This window comes from Caretta caretta, chromosome 2, assembly GCF_965140235.1.
Source record: "Caretta caretta isolate rCarCar2 chromosome 2, rCarCar1.hap1, whole genome shotgun sequence".
Classification (NCBI taxonomy): Eukaryota; Metazoa; Chordata; order Testudines; family Cheloniidae; genus Caretta; species Caretta caretta.
Genome location: NC_134207.1, coordinates 238,685,314 through 238,704,627, shown reverse-complemented (window position 1 = coordinate 238,704,627; position 19,314 = coordinate 238,685,314).

Genomic DNA, 19,314 nt, shown 5'->3' with positions numbered 1-19,314 from the left:
CTGTCTCAGACATGGAGTCTAAAGATTTTTTTTAAAGAGGCATTGAATATACATTTAGTAACAAGCAAAAGAAAATCATTCATTCACCAACTTTTTATGGTGAAAATTACTTCAAGATTTATTCCATGTCAGTGTGCAGAGCGTACTCCTGATATAAACTTTCACAGCAACACACACACACACACAGAGGATCGAGAGGACATGCAGCTGGATGCATTCCAACAGTGGCACTAAATAACTTATGAAAATGATTAGCTATGTTTTAGCTGGAACTAAAACTAAATCTGGAGGTGAAAAGACAATCAACAAAGCCACAATGTTGAGACTCCTGAAATAGAAAACATCTGTCTCTAGAGGAAGCATTGGCTGGCCTTATACTTTGAGGTAGTGTGAAGAAGCAAATACTCCAACTCAAATTCTCAGTAGAAGTTCAGAATTAATGAGCATAGGGAGAGATACTCATCTAAATAGGCAGGTTAGCAGTGGTGCATGCAGGAGGACTTCCCCATATCTCATTTAAAACAATAATCGCCCCTTCTTTGGTGCTGGTCTTAAGTCCTCATCAAGTCAATATAGGATGCACTTTGTCCCACATGTCAACAGTTATCATGCAAAGCATCATACACTGTGGCACAAATGTATGATTTTTATATTGTGCAGCACAAGCATAATATTGTGGGGTGCTCTGCTATACAAGTAAATGTTGGCTTGTATTTTTCGTACTGTTGTTCTTTATTTCTGTGTAGCATAGCAAATAACCATAAGTGCAGGAGAGTGGGAGAGAGGATGACCCAAGATGTGAGAAGAATCATGCTTGCACTGTTGGAATGATGTAAACAAAGTCCTAGTATGCAGTATGGGAAAGTGTTTTTGGTATTTGGTTGCGGTGACTCTTAAGGGCTTGGGAGGAATCAATATGGTTCCAGCTAGACTGGCAAAGAAATCTGGTCAGCAATGAATGACTCTTTAGTACTGTATATTGTGACCAGCTGGAGAAACTGTTCAGCTGAAATTCACAAGGTTTGGATGGCTCTCAGTTAAGATTTAACCATTTCCAAGTCTAGTTAAAGTTCAAAAAATATAAAATACAGAAAAATCATAAAACATAGACAAAGCGACTAGGGGAATATGCTATAGAACACACAAACACAAAGCCTGAGCAGAAGGAATGAAGAAATTTGTGAGTGTTACTTTTGACTGTATATTTTATTGTCAAGACAGGATACCACACAGGCATGCTACAAAAATCAAAGCTGAATGATACTACTAGCAAAGTCCTCTAAATTTTAAGAGAGTTTTGCAAGATACACAAACACAAGAATGACAAGCCTTGTACACACTGCAATCCTGGCCTAACTTAAGACTAAAAAGACAATTACCATATAAAGATACACGTCACAAAAGAACTTCGAGATAACGAAGTGAAGTAGAGTATTGTAGGATCCCATGACTTCATTCATTTCTGAATTCAAGAACCAAATTCTGTCCATATAGTCACATAACTCAATGGGAGCTGTACATAATTATCTGAGGGCAGAAACTCCCATAATGCACAAGAAAATTGTGCTTTTTAAAGCCAGAAATTGTTTCCTATGGTTTCATAGAGCTGTGCCGATTAAGAAGAGCTTCTTATGTTATAATAGAGGGTCACGGAAACCATAGTAAAGGAGAAAAATGCAGGAAGATTACATGTTGTGAGAAGACTCAGAGGCAGTAAAGACGAACATTAAAAGAAAAACTGAATACAGATCTAGAATTTCTAAATTACCGTTAACCCAAATGTCTGGCTTACCACTGAAATAGTGTAATTATAAAGCTGGCATAAAACAGGCCATGGATCTAGTTACTAATTTCTTAGTAGCAATAGCAGCAAAACAGTTTCTGCCAGTAGCGGGTCTCTTGACAAAAACCTTGTGTCTTACACATGATGTGACCTATAGGGAAAACTGTTTTTAATCAGGCAAATCTATAAATGGCATGCAGTTGTGGTTTCTCGTCTCAGATGTCAAAAGGAACTGAGAAGAAAGTGGGAGATGAAATCTTCAGTGTAATTTTTGTTTTAAAAACTTAACTTTGTCTTTAAAAACCCTTGTATTTCGAATGCAATTTTTGAGTTACCTTTGTTAACTAGTTTAATTACAACCGTAGTATCTCAGAAATATGCATGGAAAGCTTCCCAGTAGACTTATGTTAGCCCCAATTACGTTTTGAGTCCAAATGAAGGGTTTTTTTTCATCGTGGTAAGCCAGTCACTAAGGACTTCATACTCCAAAATACTTAACACTCCAATTCACACCAGCAAAGTACATAAACACACATTTACCTTTAAGCACATGAATATGATCCCACTGAAGTCACAGGACTATTCTCCAAGTTAAGCGTGTGCTTAAGTGCTTTGCTGGATCTGCCCACAGTGCTCACAACCATGGAGCATCAAGCCCTAAATAATCCTAAACTGAAGGTGTTTGTCATTTTTATTCATGACTATCGCAGTGAATGCGCTAGCATCACTGAATTATCATCTAGGAATCTGGAAGCATGTGCCTATTGAGTAGAGCTGGTCAAAAAGTTTCGGTGCAAACCATTTTGGGATGTAAAACTGGATTTTTGACAAAACTAACTTTTTTGCCAGCTGTTCTGGCTTTCAACAGGGAAATTTGCATTTTTGATGAAAAACTGAAAACCCCCAACATTGAAAAAATTTTGCTAAAACCCAAACATTTTTTGGCCAAAAATTTTCAATTTTTGGATGAAAAGTTGACATTTTCCACAGAATAAAACCCAATTCTCCAAGCAGCCCTGCTTCTGAACAATGTTCACTCCCTGAGGCAGCACATGATATTCCGATTTGAATGACCAAAACGTATTCCTACTGATATGAAACAACTGGCCTTAACTTTATAGCACTTTCAAATCTTCAACCTCTGCTTAAGATTTTAAATGCAGAAAACATGTGCTTTGTTTCTTCATAAATATTTCATCTGTCTATCCTAGATATATCTAAAGCACCTATCACCATGATATCTAAGGGCTGCTACAGTATTTAAATGTATGTTACATGTGGTTCATAGCCTGTCTGAAAGTCATCAAAAGTTGGGTGCAGAAGCAGGTCCCAGGGTAGCCAGTTTAGAGCCTTCAGGATGACTGTTGCAGTATAAAAATATTGTGAAATCTCACTTTTAAGTTCTTTTCAATATACAGCGACTATGTATAGTAATGAAGTCCATTGTAAATAGGCATTTTAAAGCACACACCTCGCAGTACTGAGAGTATTTATGGGCTCCCAGATTTCCTGCTAATGGTTTCCTGAGAAAAATTGCTACTTGTCATTGCAAGGGGGGAAAATGGTTGAGAGAGGACACACAAAGCTGGTAGCTAATTATTTTTAAAAACAAACAGAAACCTGCAAACTGAAGGAATACGTGGGTCTGTAAAAAAATTTATTAGCCACAAAGAGGTCAGAGTGACTTGTGCTTATAAAAACAGTTAAAAATACCATTCTGCTAGTCAGTGGAAAATGATGACCATTCCCTCCACTCAAGAGTGATCAAAGTGGAGAACGTTCTCTCCATAAATGTAGGTGTAACAGTTGCACAGATTATCTTGCAATGTGGTGTGATTTTCACGAGCAAGTGCAGCATGAAAACATAGCTAGGTTGGGACCAAGTATGGTGTGTATGGAACCTCACAATAACCCTTCAACTAGACACAAAAAGGTTATACCGAATAGTTAGTTGATTGCTGGGTTGTTATTTTGATTCTCTTTTGTATCATTGATCCCTTCTGAATTGCTACAATCCTTTAGGGACACATTCTGCCATATTTGTTTGTGTTGAGTGGAAATTTACCGTTCAACTAGTCCCACTGGGTAAATTACTACTCAGCATGAGTTTGGGTGCCAGTGGACTCATTAGGACTACTTTGCAGAGTAAGGCATAATCTGGCACTGAATAGGTTTCTCCTGCATGACAATTTCTTCCCTCTTTTCTCCTTATGAGCTATTTTCTCAAAGCTGCAGTTTGTATAGGGCAGATATGTTTTCACCTTAGTTCCCTTCCTATTTTCCAGCCAAGTGTTTAATTCATGTGGTCAGAAAGACTAGAGCTGGTCAAAATATTTCAAACTAACAACTTTTTCAACAAAAAATTACCTTTTTTCTAAAAAAAAAAAAAATGTTCATGCAAAACTGTTGAATTTTTTTCTGTTAAAAATTGTGTACCTTTTTAAACAATATTTTATCAAAATTATTAAAACATTTTCAATAATAAAGTCCCAAAATGGATCCACTTTAGCAACTTCATTTTATTTTTAAACATAAACAGATTTTCTAAAGCGCGGCATAATAGTGCTTATCGATTTATTTGCTGTTATCTTTGAAATACACCAGTAAAAATAATCAGGCTCTAGAAATATTCTCTGTCAGGGCTGGAGAGAGGAGGGAGTTAAGTCCACCAAAAATAATGTTTGTTTCCACAGGCCTCAGCCTTTTATAACTTACACTCAATCTTCCTACTCCAATTATTATGTACATAAATTATAAGGTGAGCTAAAATATTTAGCTTTTTTTTTTTTTTTTTTTTTTTTTTTAAGAACAAGATGCTGGAGTTAGCTTACACTGAAAAATAAATTGTATCAATTATAGCTTTCTACTGGGTCTTGTTATTTTGACTTTTTTGACTCACTTTGCACTCAGATATATAAATTAGCAGCAGTCTATACAATGCACAACTGTATTTGTTCATGAGGAATGCCTTGGTTCTTTTGACTTTTTCCTTTCCACTTCCTAATGGTTTACAAGTAGAAGTATAACTTGAAAAATTACCTAACTTATACTGTGTTTAATGAGTACATTAAACATACTTTAGCTACAAATCTTATCAGTTGATTACTTAACCTTTGTGGATAGGTTAAATATTTTCTATGGTGTTCAAATAAATATGATATTTGGTTTCAGGAGAAAAAATAATGAAAAGGAAGTTGTTTTAAAACTGAAATCACTGCTTTTCTTTTCACTTATTTTATCTGCATTTTTTTAAAAATGATCAAAGAAAAAGTTTGCATAGCACATCTAAAATGTTAAAAGACAAATTAAGTACGAAAATATTCATTCTGCTGTAAATTTTTCTGGGGTGGAGGTTGCATACCTTCTGAAATCGAATTTGAGAATTTACCATCTGATGCAACTACAGAAAGTAACCTACAGTAGGCAATGATGAAGACAAAGTTCCATCCTCCCTTATAACAAATTTAATAAATGGAAAACAAGATTCATTATTTATCTTGATTTAAATAATAAGACACCTATACAAATACTCTAGTCACTCATTGCAACATAATATACCCAGCAGCAGGGAGGGTCTTTCTAGGTGGTGCCTCTGGGGCAGTCCCCACTGTAGAAAAGAGGCAGGGCCCGGATGAAATGTAGTTGTGAATGAATATAGATGACGTGACCATGTCCAGCCCCACCCTCCAATCTGGCTAGCACAAATGCTGCCCTCTGCAGTGGTTGCTGGCTGGCAGAGTGGACCCACACATTCTTGTTCAGGGAATGATGCAGCAAAGCAAGCCTCACAGTGTACCATCTCCAGTCTGTCCTGTGGAATCCTGCCCTGGCCAGCAGGATCTCTGTGGCACCTCGCACACAGAGTCGTATCCCTGCACCCCATCATCCCAATGGCCAGGGCAGATTTGGCCATTTACTGTGTACTTCTTTTTTCCCTCTAATAAAGAGTTTCTTATTTGACAGAAGGGCTCCCTGCCCCTGCCTCTAGACACACAATGCAAACTTCCAGCATTGCCAACTCTTGTGATTTTTATTAAGACTATTGATTTTTGGGGTGGTTTTTGACTAGGGTTGCCAAGTTTTTATTCACACAAAACCGAACACCCTTGCCCTGCCCCCACCCCCGCTCACTCCATCTCCTCCCCCACCCCGTCACTCACTCTGCACCGTCCTCACTCACTCACTCATTTTCACCAGGCTGGCTCAGAGAGTTGAGGTGTGAGATGGTGAGGGCTCTGGCTGGGGGGTGTGGGCTCTGGTGTGGGGCCGGAAATGAGGGATTTCGGGGGCAGGAGGGAGCTCTGAGCTGGGGGGGGTTCGGAGGGTGGGAGGGGGATCAGGGCTGGGGCAGGGGGTTGAGGCAGAGGAGAGGGTCAGGAGTACAGGCTTTGGGCAGCACTTACCTCAGGCAGCTCCCAGAAGCAGCGGCATGTCCCCCCGATCCCAGGCACCACCCCTGCAGCTTCCATTGGCCTTGGTTCCTGGCCAATGGGAGCTGTGGAGCCAGCGCTTGGGGCGGGGGCAGTGCACGGAGCCCCCTGGCTGCCCCGAAGGCTAGGAGCTGGAGGGGGGATATGATGCTGCTTCGGGGAGCCACACAGAGCCATGGCAGGCAGGGAGCCTGCCTTAGCCCCGCTGTGTCACCAACCAGACTTTTAATGGCCTGGTCAGCAGAGCTGACCGGAGCTGCCAGGGTCCCTTTTTGACTGGGTGTTCCAGTAACAAACCAGACACCTGGCAACCCTATTTTTGACCCTTCTCATAGAAACATGATGAAAGGCTATCATCTAACAAATTTTCCCTTATTTGAAATGGTCAACATCTCCCATTACTGTCAATAGGCTGCCATTTCCCTACAGTTTATTGGCATGTGGAAGTGAGAATGCCCTTAATAAAGTTGGCTGCCACCCCCCACTGTTTTCAATTTGATTTAAGCTAGCCTATAGGCAAAATGGCTGCCACTGTATGGTTCAGGGGGCTGGACAGGACATAGGGAGTGTGAGGAGCAGAAGAGACAATGTGAAGGTGGATGGGGAGAGTGACGGGAACAGGAGGCATATTTAGAGTGACAGGGGATTGGGGTGCTGGGGAGGTGGGGGGGACAAGGAGGAGTGGGGGTCCAGAGCAGCAGGAGGGGAGTGCTGCCCAGTCTCGGTCAGAGAGAGCGGGTAGGGTGAGGTAGAGCAAGGTTCAAGGAAATGTTGCTTCTTGCAAAAGTTTAAACCAATTCCATATTGTGTTTGCTGTGACAACGCTGCTTTTATGGATGATTGCTATATGTTTAAAAGTTCTTTAGTACGTATAGTCATAACTCATCACCCTAAAAAGGAATATAAATTCTATGTGCGAGTGTGAAGCATGATGCATTAATTAGGTCAGTGGTTCTCAAACTATTTACCATCCAGCCCTTCTTTTAAAAGGAAATAAACTAGGAGGGGAGAGAGTCAAGCCGGTAACAGGAAATGGATGGCAGTTATCCTCACCTTATCATAGCAGTGAGGAAAGTGAAGTCTCCATCTCAGCAGTCAGGCAACGGGACATATTTCTGTATGCATCAAAGGCTGACTTTTCAACCTACAATTATCTCACACATACTTGCAGAGGAGTGTAAGGGAGTTAAACAGTCAAAAAACTAAAAGCCACATGATCTTATGGTTTTAAAATCTCATTATTTTGTGATTTTAGGGGTGGGAGGAAGAGGACTGACTTATGATTTTTGGTTGATATCTTGAGATTAACAATACTGAACTCCCTTTGACCACAGACAGAGGGTGAGAGTCCTCCCTTTGCTGAGGGTCAGCATAGAGTCTTCAGTGACTTTTGAGTGGTGACCTAAGCATGGGAGATGGGGGACTATTTCACCCAGAAAGTGCTACTTATTTTGGCATGCTATACCTATTCATTTTGATATGAGATTATTCCTGAGAATACTTAAAGGGTCAGATCTTTACCCCTGTTCCACCCACTCCTTTATGCCAGGTAAAAGGGCTGGAGTGGTGCAAAGAGACTAAAAGCCCCAATTTCAGCTGGGGAGGATTGTCCCAGTGCAAACACCACAGAAGACAGCCAGGAGCCCCAAATGTAGGGTGCATACAGAGGCAGGGCTGGAGGGGCATGTCAGGGACAGGGCCACAAAAGGCCTCACTACAAAGATCTTGGGCAGCACTGGGCCCAAAGGAGGCCAGGGAGGCTGCTGTAACTGAGACTACATCTCATCATAAGTGCTACAGTGGCATAGCTGCAGCCAAACTGCTGTAGCGTTTCTATTGTAGGTGTGACGGGCTGGATCACAGAAACCCCCTTGGGACTGCCACCTGATGTGTCAAGACTACTTCAGCCCCTGCTTTCCCTGCCAGCTTAGGACTCCAGCACCCTGTCTTGCTGAGCCGGACTACTCCAACTCAGACCCAGGGTCTGAACCAAGTCCCACAAACTGCAAGCTTATGTGAGAGCAACTTACAGAAGTGTGCCTGTCTTTAACACTCAGATGCCCAACTCCCAATGGGGTACAAACCCTAAATAAATCCGTTTTACCCTGCATAAAGCTTATACAGGGTAAACACATAAATTGTTTGCCCTCTATAACACTGATAGAGAGGTATGCACAGCTGTTTGCCCCTTCTCCCCCAGGTATTAATACATACTCTGGCTTAATTAATAAGTGAAAAGTGATTTTATAAAATACAGAAAGTAGGATTTAAGTGGTTCCAAGTAGTAACCGACAGAACAAAGTGAATTACCAAGCAAAATAAAATAAAATATGCAAATCTAAGCCTAATACAGTAATAAAACTGAATACAGATAAAAACATCACCAGTTCCAGTAATCTTTCTTTTACAGACTAGTCTCCTTCTAGTCTGGGTCCAGCAATCACTCACACCCCCTGTAGTTACTGTTCTTTGTTCCAGTTTCTTTCAGGTATCTTTGGGGGTGGAGAGGCTCTTTCTTTAGCCAGCTGAAGACAAAATGGAGGGGCCTCCCAGGGGTTTAAATAGACTTTCTCTTGTGGGTGGAGACCCCCTCCTCTCTCCTTTGCAAAGTCCAGCTACAAAGGGAGTTTTGGAGTCACATGTGCATGCATGACTGAGTTCCTTACCAGCCAAGCCACATTCCTGGGAAAGCCCAGATGTGGATTGGCATCTCCATGTTCATTGTTGGCTTAAGGGCTTCTTGACTGGGCACTTACTGAGAATAATCTTTTCTCAGGAAGCTGACCAACTGCTTCACTAAAACCTACTCAGAATCAAACAAGTATGCAGCCAATATTCATAACTTCAAATACAAAAATGATACATGCACACAAATAGGATGAATAGATTCAGTAGATCATAACCTTTACAGAGATATGTTACATGACATATGTAGCATGAAACACATTCTAGTTATGTCAGTATACATTCATAAGTATATTTCCATAAAGCCTTATGGGGGGCACCATCACTGTAGGCACTTCTGACATCAGCAGAAAGGGGTTTTCTAACACTATAGTTAATCCAGCTCTCCAAGAGGTGGTAGCTAGGTTGACAGAAAAATTCTTCCATTGGCCTACCTGCATCCACACTGGGTGTTAGTTCAACCTAACCACAGCACTCAGGGCTTGAAATTTTTTACAGGCTTGAACACCACAGCTAGGTCAATCTAATTTTTGAGTGTAGACCAGGCCTGAGACTAGAACAGAGGACTATTATACAGAGAGCTCTCCAGTCCTTAGCTCCCTCTGGGCTGTGAATTCTGTACCGTGTCTCAGAGGCACCACACAGAATCTCACTCAAAAGTGTCCAAGACATTAAGGGACAAATTTTCATCTCAACTCCCATTTAGGCACCAAAATAAGTGATCAGGTTTTCAAAAGAGCCAGGTGCATGTTGGATGCCAGATTCATTTGAAAATCTGTGATAAAAAGGTCACAACAGTAGCTACTGTGAGGCTGACCACTTCTGAAATCCAGCTTTTATTTAGGTATTTAAATGGGAGCTAACCTCCCAAACAACAGAGTAAAAGAGGCAGTTAGAGACAAAGACTTTTAAAAATGGGAAGTCAAATCCTACTGAGGAAAAGAGAAAGAGAGAAACTCTGGCAAGTCAAGTCAAGTATAGAAGTATAATTAGGCAGGCCAAAAAAAAGAATTTAAAGAGCAACTAGCAAAAGACACAAAAATTAAACAGCAAAAATTTTAAGTACATCAGAAGCAGGAAACCAGCCAAACAATCAGGGAGGCCACTGGACAATCAAGGTGCTAAGGGAGCATTCAAGGATTACAAGGCTAAATGTATTTTCTGCATCAATCCTCACTACAGAGGAAGTGAGGGAGATTTCTACACCTGAGACATTCTTTTTAGGTCACAGATCCAAGGAACTGTCCCAGACTGACGTGTCAGTAGAGAAGGTTTTTGAACAAATTGATAAATTAAACAGTAATATGTCACCAGGACCAGTTAGTATTTACCCATGTGTTCTGAAGGAACTCAAATATGAAATTACAGAACTACTAACTGTGGTATGTAACCTATAGCTTAAATCAGCCTCTGTCTAGATGACTGTCAGATAGCTAATGTAATACCAATTTTTTTAAAAGGCTCCAGAGGCAATCCTGACAATTACAGTCTGGTAAGCCTGATTTCGATACCAGGCAAATTGCTTGAAACAAACATGTGGACAAAGGTGATCCAGTGATGATATCCAGTAATATAGTGATCTAGACAGAGGCTGGACTTTCAGAAGTCCCTCACTTGGTCCCTCACCAAAGAGTCTTAAGCAAAGTAAGCAGTCATGGGATAAGGAAGGCCCTCTCATGGATCAGTAACTGGTTAAAGGATAAGGGGGAGAAGGGTAGGAATAAATGGCCAGTTTTCAGAATGCAGAGAGATAAATAGTGGGGCTCTCCAAGGATCTCTACTGGGACCAGTGCTGTTCAACATATTCATAAATGATCCCAAAAAAGGGATAACAATGAGGTGGCAACATTTGCAGATGATACGGTATTACTCAAGATAGTAAAGTCCAAAGCTGACTTCAAAGAGTTACAAAGGGCTCTCTCAAAACTGAGTGACGGGGCAAGAAAATGACAGATGAAATTCAATATTGATAAATGCAAAGTAATGCACACTGGAAAACAGAATTTCAGCTATACATATAAAATGATGGGATCTAAATTAGCTGTTACTACTCAAGAAAGATCTTGGAGTCATTGTGAATAGTTTTCTGAAAACATCTGCTCAATGTGCATCGGCAATCAAAAAAACTAACAGAAAGTTAGGAACCATTAGAAAAGGGATAGATAATAAGGCAGAAAATATCATAATGCCACTCTATAAATCCATGGTATACCCACACCTTGAAATTGTGTTCAGTTCTGGTCACTCCGTCTCAAAAAAGATATATTAGACTAGGACAAAGTACAGAGAAAGGCAACAAATATGATTGGAGGTATGGGACAGCTTCCATACGAGGAGAGATTAAAAAGACTACGACTGTTCAAGCTTAGAAAAGAGACGACTAAGGGGGGAAATATGTAGAAATCTATAAAAGTCATGAATGATGTGGAGAGAGTGAATAAGGAAGCGAAATGTTCTTTACCCCTTCGCATAACACAAAAACCAGGGGTCACCCAATGAAATTAATAGGCAGCAGGTTTAAAACAAACAAAAGGAAGTACTTCCTCATAACGAATGATCAACCTACGGAACTTGTTGACAGGAGAAGCTGTGAAGGCTAAAAGTATAACTGGGTTCAAAAAAGAATTACATAAGTTCATGGAGGCTAGGTCCATCTGTGGCTATTAGCCAAGATGGTCAGGGATGCAACTCTATGCTCTGGGTGTTCCTAAACCTCTGATTGTCAGAAGCTGGGACTGGATGACAGGGGATGGATTATTCAATAAATTGCCCTGTTCTGTTAATTCCCTTTGAAGCATGCGGCTCTGGCCACTGTAGAAAGACAGGATACTAGGCTAGATGGAGCATTTGTCTGAGTAGTATGGCCATTCTTATGAGCTATTTTGAAAAGCTGGTGCTTATTTGAGACGTTTAAGAGTATTTGACACATGCCAGCACAGCACAGAGGATTCTTAAAAGCAATTAAGGTCTGTACATACAATTGTATGGAAGCTATTCCATATATTATCTCATAACATAACAACTGCAAACAACCACTAAAGTACTTTTCTTTCAGAATTAAATTTAAATGAATGTTTAAGTATTAATATCTCAATTCAATTTTAAAAAGTCACATGGGCAGACAGAGATCTTTTCTGCAAGACAAAATAGGCACAGCGCATGAATGATCAATGAGCAGGGGCTAGTAGATACAGCTGTTTGGAAAGCAGCCTTTGCATTCTGTGGGAAATTTCAACTTTTTGATATATGTTCTTGTTCTGAACTGGAACAAAAAGTTGAAATGTCAAAATTTCTCAGAATAGAAATTTTGAAAAAAAATTATTTGGAACCATTAAAATGTTGTGATAATGTAAAAACCTTTCATTGTGATTATATAGAAACAATATTATATATAACCATAATATTAAGTTTATTATAACATACAAGTCAAAGTGAAATAAAATGATAATGTTGAAACAAAACATTTTACGCTATCAAAATGAAATATGTTTATATCAAACAGACAAGAAAGCTGAAATGACTCGTTTTGACACTTTTCTGTGGAAAATGTCTACAAAATCTTGCAAAACATTTAAATTTTGACAAAACTGCAGTTTCCAACAGAAAACTGTTCCGTGAAAAATGTTTTGAACAGCCCTACTGGCGGTTTGGCCTCCACCAGAGAGGTCGGGCCCCTTCACCCGACTCTAAAAGAAGTTCATGGAGCACTGCCTTCCCCAGGACAGTCAATGTGTCAGTCCAGCATGCTCCCAACTGGAGTTCGGAAGGAACTGTATCAGAGTCTGGTTCACAGAGATGCTAAGCACTTGCAGCTCTCCTTGACTCCAATGTTATGGGTGCTGAGCACTTTTTGAAAATCAGTGCCTATGTATTCAACTGTGGATTCATGCATTTTTACAAATGGCCAAGTGCGAAAAGACTCCATTTACATGGAGCAACCACATGGACAGTGACAGCTTCATCCAGAAACTATACGTAGATCTATATTGCAAGTAGAAGTTGTTCGTGGGGTAATTATTACCTTCTTGCCTGCTCTGTGCTTACATGTGACTGGGTGATGCCAGAAGATGGAGGTGAAAAAAAATCTCTCTTCCCCCAGCATTTTTTTTTTTCAAATTTATTTTTACTTAGCACTCATAGCTCTCACTCCTGGAATCAGCAGTCACATACATCAATGTCACGTTCTGGGTTGCAATCCAGACAAGTAAGGAGTTGTGTCACCATCCATCCCTCAATCTTGGGTACTTCAGAATGCTTTGCTCTTGTAGCTCCCAGCCTGGGCTGCTCACAGCCTACCAGCATGCAGGTCAGACCCTAAATGTCCGTGTATAGCTGCAGCCCTGGTCCAACAACTCTCACCCCAGCAGCCTGCAGCAGCACACCAGTCACACTCTGCCTTCCATCAGCCTTGGTTACTACTTGCAGAGTGACCCCAACATACTCTCAATCCCGAATTTTCCCCAAAAGTGTGTTCTGCATTGTCCAATCCTCTCCTGGACAGTTCAAATAGTCAAGGTTAATTGCCCCTGTAAAGGTCAATATTCAACAATATTTAACTGAAGTTACCAAACAGTTCACTTTAAACACAGCACTGGGTTGGTTTTGATTAAAAAATATAACAAAACAAAAGAAGATAGAACTTTAGGTAAACTCAAGTATAAGAAATAAAGTTAGAAATAGTTATAAGCAAATAAAAGTGAAAACACATGTCTAGAAGTCTAAAACTTTATCTACCAAGTTTCGGTTCAAGGCTTTTTTTAAGATGGCCTTTCTCACCCAGAGTCTTCCAGCAACATGGTAATTGACATTTTCCTTGGTCAGGATCTCTTCCAGAAGCCTGAGGGCACTGGTGCCTTTGTCTTCTTAGGTGAAAGAGAGATATTGGAGTTCTCTGCCCCTTTCTATTATAGTACAGTGAACCTTTGAAGTGGATTCTTCTGAGGGTTACCTTTTGAAGTAAAGTTTATATAAGCAGTAAAGAAGGCAATATGGAATCTGGTGGTGAAGGAGGCTTCATGCTCTTTCTTTCCTCACTTGTGTTTGCTGAAATGTAAATTTGCTTTGTCTCCTGACATTTCCTCCTACTACTGTCCTGATGACCCTGTTTGCTACTTATATGTAAACTGAGGTAAACACATATTCCTTTGTTTAGGATAGACCTGTTTAATAACTTTTGCCTAAGCAGGGCTGTGTAGTTTTGAACATGTGCTAATAACTTCATACATGAGGATTTCATAACTTTACACATAATCTGCTTCATATATTTCACCATATTATTAACCAGAGAGTTATTAGTTTTCAAATGATACCTCACAAGGCATATTTTTTACAAAGATTATTACAATAGAGCGTCAGGTGTGAATACAGGAGTGCTTTTGGTCACAATCAGACCCACATTTATGTTCCTTTAGTTATAGAACAACATTAATTCCTTCAGTCACACAGCAGATATCCATCATTCCAAAATCTGTCTCCAGCAAGATTTCTCATGACTCCAGCTACAATACTAACTTTAAATTATTCATTTGGCATGAAAATCAGACATGGATGAAATGACAAAAGCAGAGCGACACAGAGCCCCATGAATGAGAGCATGTGATAGGCTGGGCCTTTTTCTGAGAGTCACATTGGGGCAGCTTCAGAGTCTATTCGCCTTCCAGAGTCCTTTCCCCACTTGGGAACCTTACTCCATCCTCTCCGGTTCTCAGGTGTGTGGTGGGGAGTGGGGCGATCTTCCGCTTAAGGAAATGTTCAGTCTCTGAGTCTCTTATAAAAGTGTAGTTTGTTTATGGAGGGTCCAGCATAGGTGGACACCAAGTCAGGGTTTATCTTCTTTAACCCCTGTCCCACAGTGATAATTTTGTCCCAGGTCTATTAAGTCCTTGTGGGTGGTGGAGGCTCGTCAATTTAGCTGTTTTTCTCTCAGCAACTCTGTAGCAAGTCAGCTTTCCTCCTTTCCTTCTGAGGCCAGCAGCTTTCCTCCTGGTTGCCACTCCTTCCTGTGTCAAGCTCTCCTTTTTAAGCTTGGCCCTCCAGCTGTTTATTTAGTACTCGTTTAACCCAGAGGAGCTCATTAGTCTTCTCCTGATTGTGATGGGGGCATGCCCCATCCCAGGGTATAATCACAACACGGTTTGTCACATACCACAGTAGGGCAACAATCATCTAATGTTTTAGGCCCAGATAAATGGCATTGACAATTAAATAAAATATTTAACCATAAAATGTAGGGAAGGTTGGGGACATTTTCGTGCAATGACATGATGTTAATACCTAATTTCATGTTTGTGAGTCACTGCTCTTAATCAGGTCCCGGGGACCAGCTCAAAAAACATCATGTAATTGACATCCTTGCCCTTCCAGCAGAAAGCTCACCAACTATATGAACATGGACAATGAACAGCCATCTCACTGAAACAGGTCAGAATTGAGGCACCTGGATGAACCTCTGATGCTACCACTGCCCATGCTAGTGTATCTATTCTGTAGATATGCAGACAGCATCATTTTCTAGTCGTGTCGGTAAACCCTAGCATAAGACAACAAACTCACAAAGAACATTAAACAAGTCGTGTGGCATTCCAAAACAAAAAAACATGTAAGGTGGGTGCTGAGCACCAGGCAGTATAGGGACATGAACAACACTGGAGAAATTTCACACATTTTGGCATCAATAACAGTCTGAACATGGAGGGCATTTGGTGCAGTCACAAATATGTGCAAGAATTCAGGAGTAAAGGAAAACAAGTTCATACAAATTGGGTAGTTGGATCATGTTAAATTCCATCATCACTGGGCCACATTACTGCAAGAGACTGTAAATTAAGAGTAATTCCAGTGAAATCAGTGGAATTAATCTGGAATTATATCAACACAACTAAGAGGAGATTATGACCTGTATCTTATAAAGGTGAAGATACTGATCAATAACTAAAAGTAATTGTGACCAAAAGTGAAAATCAAGCTATGAAGAAACAAGACCCAAAAACAGTGTATAATCAACAATATATAAGCATAACGAGGAAGAGACAGCACAAGAAAGTAGCACTGTAATACACAAACAGAGAAAGTGAATGGAAGAATCTTGGATTTTACACTGGGAAGGAAGGGATGGGAAAATGAAAAAGGTATTGACATCCTGAAAGAAAAAGAAGGATGAAGATGTCAAGGAGTCTCTTAAACAGAAATGTGAGCATAAGAAATGAAGAGATGCACAAGAATAGATTACGGGAAATTGTATAAATAAATAGCTGAATGGCACAAACAAAAGGAATTGACAGCAGTGTGAGCAGAGCCTTACTCTAGAGAGAGTCCTTTCATCATTAAAGATAAGAATAGGAAGCAAAACAACGTGACAAGTGAAAAAAAATCAGCGAGTTGGGAGTGCTGTCTGAAACCGTGGTGTGTATTCATCCCATGTCTCACATACACCATTTCATTTATAAGACAGACAGCAATGAGGTGACTCAAAAAGTAGCTAAGATAGCTTTTTAATAGTGGACGTAGCTATTAGCAGTGGATGTCATCTCAGGTCAGATGCTGAAAACAAGAGACTACAGTCTAGTGACATGGTTTTATTAATTTTGCTTAACTCTTGCACGTTAACTTCATCTACACAGATGGACTTATGTTCTTACCCTACTCTTGGCAGACATGTAGAAACATCAAGGAACAGGTTTGTATCCTTTTTAAGCAAGGTATCTTTTTATTTTAGGTTATATAATGATGTCCATTTAGAACAACAACTTTTTTTAAAAACCTGCACACCGAGAGCAGAAAGAGGCTGATGTTCTAGCAGTGCATCTGAGAGAGAGCACGTTACACCAGTGGTCTGTAGTTTACACTCACTCACTGGGTGTAGGGCAAGAAGTGGATGTTAACCTGTAAGCCTGGGGTCCTGGCTACCTTAGAGACTACCTCCTCATGGGATTTTTCACCTCACTGTAGGCAAGTCGAATGGAATATCCCATACATGGTTGTGACAAATGTTATGGCTCTCCTGCAAGCTGATGTCGCTTTCTGTCTGAATTTGGAGATAATACATGCTGTCTGGTGATATGTTTTACTATTGCTCTGCTCTTTGATCAGAGCTCTCTAGCTGACCTCCACTCATTAACTTACTTACACACACACACACACACATCATGGTCACATTATGGGGGTTCTAGTGACTCCCCTAGTCTGCACTTCTGTATCCAGAGTGATCAAAACAAAAATTTGCTCATAAACTGTTAAAAAGCCACTTCTGTATCTAGTATGACTAAAATGGACATATTCAAAAGAAAATATACAATTTTCATTTTTCTTTACAAAGGAGATTTATAAAGGGAATTTCTCCAGTAAACTCTGGCAATTAATTTGAAATGGGGCCTAGGACAGATAAACTTCAGAAGGCATATCTCACATTTTCCATAAATCTCTCACTGGTAATTGTAAAAACAGACCAAGATAAATTGGGCAGACACCTAATAAGTCCCATAATACTTCTGAGCGTCTCATAGTTATTCTCCTATAGAGAGAGAGCTGCATATCCTCCTAATCAGCTTCAGCTTTGCATGTTCTTACATTTACCCAGGTCATAGCTATTAGTTCTTCTCATATCATTGTTTGAAGTAGCTGCAATTCTTTTTTAGACTAAGATATGTACAGATCATCCCCTGCTCTCCTGTCAAATTTCCCCAGTGCTTCCAAACAACTACACATACAATTAAGAACTCCAGCTTTCTGACATGCAGAGGATCCCTCCCCATTCCAGGGAGGAAAGGTCACATTTTTTCTGTTGTGTAACCAAAAGTTATAGATTTGTTCATTCCTGAGGAACTGACATACAAATAGATTAAGCTGCCAGAACTAGCTTCCCCCTAATCATTCCACTGCCATATCTCACTGGTCCTGGCTCTCAGAGGTTACTTTATTATTTGTTTCTACTTGCATTCTGTGACAGGGTCTGTCTCTGTGGTACTCCTCGTGGTGCAGTGTGGCACTGCTTATCCTGTCTCAGGGTCTCCAGTGGCCAACCCCCACCTCTGTCCAGTCCACTGGTGCTTCAGCCCTCCAGCTAAGACATGTATCAGTCCCATCCTTTCCACGGTATTCAAGTCCAAAGTACAAGAAAACTAAGAACTCAAAACAAAATCCTCCAATATGTCTTCAGTGAGACCCCACCCTCCCTGCTAAGGGCCTGTCTTCAAATAGCCACTTCTTTGGTTGGTCTCCCTGCACTCGAGCATCCTATGCACGAGGAGACTAGGCCAGCCAGCAAGCAGTCTTCGAGCCTTGGCTATAACCAGGTATCTCTCACTGAGAGAGAAGCAGAGCTCTCCTCTCCTTCCCAGTCAGTCCTGAACTGTGCTAGGCCTTCTCCTTTTAACTCCCCTCTCCACACTTGACATCTGCTGCAGCTGTAGCAGGGTGGGGCTAACTGGGGTCAAAGGCCCTCATTAACCTTCTCCTTGCCAGTGTAGGGCCTATATGCCCAATCACACACGCACAGTACACAGCACTATACAGATGCTCCCCACAAAAAAAGGCTCAGTCCCTCCCCCAAGAACTTACAGTCATGTGGTAACCTATCCAGCCAAATCACACACAATGAATAATTGCCTAGTTGTTCAAAGATAAGCGATTAATTTCCCATAATACCCAGGCCCTTGGCTGAGACACCTGATGCTTCACTTCTAAGCCTGGAGTGCACAAGGAGGAAAGAAAGTTGCATCTAATTTTCTGCAGGTCAATATTTTGATTAGAAGAATTTCCTGGGTGAGAGAAATCATTTTATCATACACTCAGCAAGAATCATAGAATACCAGGGTTGGAAGGGACCTCAGGAGGTCATCTAGTCCAACCCCCTGCTCAAAGCAGGACCAATCCCCAATTTTTGCCCCAGATCCCAAATGGCCCCTTCAAGGGTTGAACTCACAACCCTGGGTTTAGGTGGCCAATGCTCAAACCACTGAGCTATCCCTCCCTACAAATCTTTTGTATTTAAAATCAAAGGTCCTGTTAGAACAAATTTACAATAGTGAGACAGGGGAATCGCACGCCAAATTTTAAATTAAAAGGAGCATTCTTATCAGCCTCCTACATTGCAGTCACCAGAGCATAGAAAAGTGATATTTAGGCCACTGCCTTTATTGTGAGTACATTTCAGAAGCTGCCAGCCTTTCTCCATCCTCCTATAAAATCTACCAGGAGAAAAGTGCTATTTGACACTCATAGAAGAAATTTTCCCCCGTCATTGGGCAGCAACAGGTGTAGTCAGATATTTCCTATGTATGCTGCAGTTACCATTTTTAATTTCCTAGAGGCAATGTGCCCTTTTCCCTCATGCCCAAGTTGCCTGCATGGCCAGGTGATGGGTTGTTGCCATGCCACCTACCAGCCACTGATCTTTTTTGAGACCAAATATGTACTATG